This window comes from Cenococcum geophilum (genome assembly GCF_001692895.1).
Source record: "Cenococcum geophilum 1.58 unplaced genomic scaffold K441scaffold_25, whole genome shotgun sequence".
NCBI classification, from domain to species: Eukaryota; Fungi; Ascomycota; class Dothideomycetes; order Gloniales; family Gloniaceae; genus Cenococcum; species Cenococcum geophilum.
In genome coordinates, this window is record NW_027137583.1 from 1,511,231 (window position 1) to 1,517,405 (window position 6,175).

Sequence of the window (6,175 nt, forward strand, 5' to 3'; positions counted from 1 at the left end):
CCCCTTTTGCAATATAGAGACGGTTAAATGCAGAGATGATATTAAGCTTCGTGTAGTAATAAGCCTTACTTAGTTAGTTTAGCGTCTCTTATATTAACGGGATCGGATATCGGTTTTTAATAGTAACGGCGTTAAGAGCTTGGTAGTCTATATAGAAGCGTAAACCGCCGCTAGGTTTCTTAACGAAGATTACTAGTACGGCTATAGGCGACGAGCTTGCTCTAATAAATCCTTTACTTAGGTTTTCGTCTAAATACTTTTATAGCACTTAGAGTTTATTTTAGGACATCCCGTATAAGGGTCTAAATCTAGGCTGCTTTCCTTCTTTAAGTATAATCTTATAGTTATATGGTCGGTATTCTAGTAGCTTATTAGCTTTCTTTCGTAAGAATGCATCTAGGCGATAATAATACTTTATTAGTACCTTTATGGTAGAGTTAGTGTGCTTCTTTAGTGTTAAGGCCTTCTTAATATCGGCTATTATAACAGTAAAGATTGTATATTTAGGTTTCTTAGCAAGTTACGCTAGCGGGGTAGCTCTAATTATGCAGATATCTAGGGTGCCAAGCTTGCTTAGATTGTTTATAGTTTCTTATTTAGGTTTAGGTTCGGTATTAGGTATAGAGTTAGTATTAGATTTAGGTTCGGGTTCTTTAAAAAAAAAATTTATAGTGGAATACTAGTCCTTCTAGTATTTTCGTATATAAAGCTTAAGCTTTTACTTAGCTCGGGGCGGTATAGTGCTTAGGGCCAATTTGTAGAGTTTAGTAAAATTCCCAGATCCTTAATAGATGTTAGTGGAAATCTTACGCTAGTGGAATTTAGTGGAATTCCTAGGTTAGTAGAATCTAGTAGATTCCTTAGGCGTAGGGTAGATATTAGTAGAAATTTTAGGCTAGTGGATCTTAGCGGATTTCCTAGATTTTAGTTTAGGGTTAAGGCGGTATGTTATATAATACTTCTACTTATAACAGGAGGTGGTAAATAAAAGCTTAAGGTTGTTCTAATTAATAGTTACCTTATATAGCTTTATCTAGGGTTGTTTAAGGATTACTAGGTAACCTAGGGTAGTAACAAAAAGCTTAATTAGTTCTTTATGGTTTAGGTATTAGAGTCTTAGGGCTACTACATAGGTAATACGGCCTAAGATAGTGTGTTTACTATTAAATCTAAATATATTAATATGCCGGTTAAGGGGGGTTAAGGTAAAACCATTATCTTATATAAAGATCCTGTTAATAAATCCTATGCCGCTAGCTCCTATATTAATTAGGATTTAAGCGTTAGCCTTTTAACTATTCTACTAAAGGCGGCAGTTAATAGTTATGCTACGGTCCTAAGAGTCGGAGTTTATAATATTAAATATATTTAATAAGATCCTATAGCAGAGCTATCCTAGAGAGCGACTTAGCTCTAGGATCTTCTTTTTAGAGGTAATTAGGGCGGGGTTCTTATAGGACATTAGTTAGAGCTTTGTCCTCGTAAGTGGTACTTACTAAACGTAGGGCTAGAACTAGATAAAGATTGGGGACAGTAACCGGAATATTAATATAGTAAATAACTGCTAGTGCTAGCTGTTTATAAATCGTTTCGGGGTATAGGGATAAAGTAGTAGTTTAAGAGGTAGGAGCCGCTTCTATATTTAAAGTAGAGGCCTAGCTTAATACGTTATTTTTATTTAAAGGACCCTAATAGAGCGTATCCTAGGGTCCTAGTGTTAATATCTATGGCGTTAGGGTGCTTAGGTTAAGATAATAACTTAGTAGGCGTTTATAGGGTTGTTATATTATACCAATAAATAGGCTTTAGTAGAAGGCGTAGTATATCGTTATACCGTTTATTAATAACGTTTATATAGGCGTTAAGAGTTTCTGGGAGGTCTACGCCTATTAGGGAGGTTTTTAGTTTAGGGCTTAGGGATTTAATAAGGCTATTAATTAGTGCAGAGTTATTCTAGCCTATTTCCTTTACGTAGCGGTTAAATTTAAAAAAGTATACTAGGAAACTTTTCTTTTCTTAAGTTATTTAGTTTATCTTTCTTTAAGCAGTAGCTTAGCGGTTTAGATTACTATATATAGCTTTAAGAAGTATAACTAGGCTTTATACTAAGTTTAGTTAAAGAGGTTTAATAAGGTTAGCTGTATCTCCTCCTAGTTAACTTAGGGCGTAATAGAGTTAGTTAGCTTTAGTTAGGTAGCGGTTAATATTACTAGTTAGCTTATTCTTAAGCCGGCTTAAAAATAACTAAAGCTCTTATCGTTTACTGGTAAATACTAGGGGGTCTAGTAGTTTCTCGGATTGTTTTAGTGCGGTAGTCGGCTCTATAGGGTAAGTAACTACTACTAATTTAGGGCTTGCGTTCCGCGTGTTTATCTCCGGAGATAGCATTTAGTCTTAGGGCCTTAATATACATCAGGAAAATTTTTTTTGGGCACGTTGTCGCAAGCGAAAATCGGGGTCTGCAAAACCTGCGTAAGTCGCAATTTTGGCAATTTGCGGCAATTTGCAGCAATTTACTATAAATACGCAAGTAGCCTGTGCAAATTGCTGCAAATACGCAAGTAGCCTGTGCAAATTGCTGCAAATACGCAAGTAGCCTGTGCAAGTTGCTGCAAATTGCTAAAATTGCTAAAATCGCGACTTAAGCAGACCCTAATTTTTGGCTGCAATAAAAATACCACAAAGCTCCGCACAAAGCTCTGCACGAAGCTCTGCACGAAGCTCTACACAAAGCTCTACACAAAGCTCTACACGAAGCTCTACACGAAGCTCTACACAAAGCTCTACACGAAGCTCTACACGAAGCTCTACACGAAGCTCTACACGAAGCTCTACACGAAGCTCTACACGAAGCTCTACACGAAAGCTCTACAACGAAGCTCTACACGAAGCTCTACACGAAGCTCTACACGAAGCTCTACACGAAGCTCTACACGAAGCTCTACACGAAGCTCTACACAAAGCTCTACACGAAGCTTTGCACGAGGCTCTACACGAGGCTCTACACGAAGGTCTGCGTTACAGAGGCCTCTGCACGAGGCTCTACACGAAGCTCTGTACGAAGCTCTGCACGAAGCTCTGCACGAAGCTCTTACACAAAGCCTGCACGAAGCTCTACACAAAGCTTTGCGCGAGGCTTTACACAAGGCTCTACATAAAGCTCTGCGTACAGAGGCTCTATGCGAGGCTCTGTACGAAGCTCTGCACGAAGCTCTACACGAAGCTTTGCACGAGGCTCTACACAGGCTCTACACGAAGCTCTGCATAGGGCTCTACACGAAGCTCTACGTACAGAGGCTCTGCACGAGGCTTTGCGCGAAGCTCTGCGTACGGAGGCTCTACACGAAGCTCTGCATCGGGTTCCCCGCTATTTCGATAGCCTCTACACGGGCCTGCCAGATACCCCTTAAATATACACCTAGGTAGCCACCTTATTTTCTACCCTTCCTTTATATCCTCCCTACGAGGCGTATAGGGACGACAGACGAGAGTGCCCAGAAGGTGTGAACGAGCCTCAGAACGACGAGTCAATCACGATCGCGATTGAAGAGCTTTAATATCGGCCCGTCGCCGAATCGAAATCAAGCGCTTCTAGGTAGCACCCAGACGACCACCCGTTCGAGCAGCGAACGGCCGTAGAGAACGATTCGAATAATACGATCAATCGATCAATCGACCGGGGGAGCCTTCGATCGGGCCGCCTTTCCCCAAATTACAGACAGGTAGGCCATAGACGGTAGCACAGACAGGAGGCAGACGGTAGGTACAGACGGGTAGGACACAGACAGGTGGCAGTAGTAAGGTGTAGCACAGAGACAGGTAGCGGTAGGACAGACAGGTAGGCAGCAGACAGTTAGGCACAGACAGGTAGGCAACAGACAGTAGGCATAGGCAGGTAGGCATAGGCAGGGTACAGACAGATAGATAGACAGAGACAGACAGACAGACAGGCAGGTAGGCAGACAGCCTGACAGACAGACGACAGACAGGTAGGGCAGGCAGGCAGGCAGGCAGGCAGGGCAGGCAGGCAGGTCTAGGCCTAGTTAGGGAAATCCGTATACAGCCAGCAGATCGTCAGGAATACCGCCAATTGATAATTTTGGAGCCTTTGTAAAGAGAGTATCCCCCTCTTATCTTAATTGCTTTAATAAATAGCTCTTACATTTTTATATAGTTTAATATAGGATATAAAATATGCAAAATATAAAATGTATAAAATATGCAAAAATGTGCAAAATATATTAAAATATATAAAAAATATACAAAACGTGTTAAAATACACAGGCTCTGCGCATTTGCTTGCGAGTTGCTGTAAAATGCGCAGAGGCTCTGGTGCAGTTTGCTGCAAGTTGCTGCCAAAATACGCCAGGCTCTGTGCAGTTTGCCGCAAAATGCGCAAACCGGCCACAAGACCATATACGACTGCCGCGACCGTACAGTTTGCCGCAAATTGCCGCAAACTGCAACAACGAGCCCGAAAAAAAAATTCCTGATATAGGCATCTTAAGGATGCGGACTTCTTCTTAAAGTGCTTTAATTAATTGTTATTATTATACTTTTTATTCGGCTTACTATTAAGTTAAAGTGGCTTAGTGTTATATAAGGGTATCTATAAAGGACTTCTATATACCTACTAATTATTCTTAAAGTACGGCTATAATAGCGTTGGCTGTTATGGGGGCTTTAGGGTTGTTCTATATTTTTAGAGGGTAGTATAAGTTTTTAACGCAATATAGTGTTATAGAGTAAGCATAAGCGGTGATAATATATAGCGAAGTAGGTATTATTAAGCTATATATATAAACTGCGTAATAAAGTTAAAACGTTATATAAGGAAAGAAGGTAGGAAAACAGGAAGAAAGGGCATATATTATTAACTTAGTTACTTAGTTAATACATATATAAGCAGAATAGGGTTTAGGTTATGGTCCTAGCAGAACTTAGTAAAATTTAGTAAAACTTAGCAGAATATAGCAAAATGCCGTAGATTGCCGTTAGATTGCCATCAGATTACCATCAAATTGCTATTTCGCGGTTAGTCTCTAATTGCTAAGTCGGTGGAAATAGGTGGACGTGTGTAAGGTGTCACGGGGGTGTCCCGTGACACCCTTAGTATATTACCTATAACAGAACCATCCGTACCTTAGCTTTACGCTATAGACTTAGAGCCGCCCCCTAAAATTAATAAGCTTATTACTACTATATATAATATCTCTATTAACCTATTATTATACTAACTTATTACCACGAAAACTGCTAGCGTCCGTAAGCCACCTACTAGCCTCTAAAACTTAGGCTAAATTAATATAGTAGCTATAAAAGTAAAGGAGAACAGACTCTACTATAGAGGCTATCTATTTATCCCTAATTTAGAAGACCTATAACGGCAACTAATTTAGATAGCCTACGACCTCTAGTTAAGCGGTTACCTAGGTAAAGAAGGAACGTATAAACTCCTTAGCCAATACTACTTCTAGCCTAAAATAATAGACTTAGTTAAACGCTTTATAAGCGCCTACTATAGCTGTAAGCGCGCTAAGGCCTTTCGCACTAAGTACTAAGGACTACTATACCCACTACTAATCCCTATACGGCGATGGGTAGATATAGCTATAGACTTTATTACTAACCTACCACCCTATAAACAGCATGGCTATACCTATAAGAATATCCTAATAATAATATACCGACTTATAAAGGAATGTCACTACGTCCTAACTAAAGGCATAGCCGTTAATAATATCGCAGATGCTTTTCTTTGCGAAGTTTACTCATCAGGAAATTTTTTTTAGGGCTCGTTGTTGCGGTTTGCGGCAAATTGCCACAAACCGTACGGTTGCGGCAGGTGGATATGGTTGATAGCAATTTGCGCAAAACGCACGTTTTGTAACAAGTTTACAGCACCCTAATAGTAATTTGCGCGTTTTGCAACAAATTTACAGCACCTAATAGCAAATTACGGCAAAATGCTACCCTATAAATAAATAGTGCGTAAACTATACAAATTATACGAATTATAAAAACTGTACGAATTATACAAATTATACGAATTGTACGAATTGTACGAATTATAAAAACTGTACAAATTGTAACTATATAAATTATAATTATATTATATAATAACCAAATTATCACATATTTCCATAGATTTCTATAGTATACTTTTAAATATATT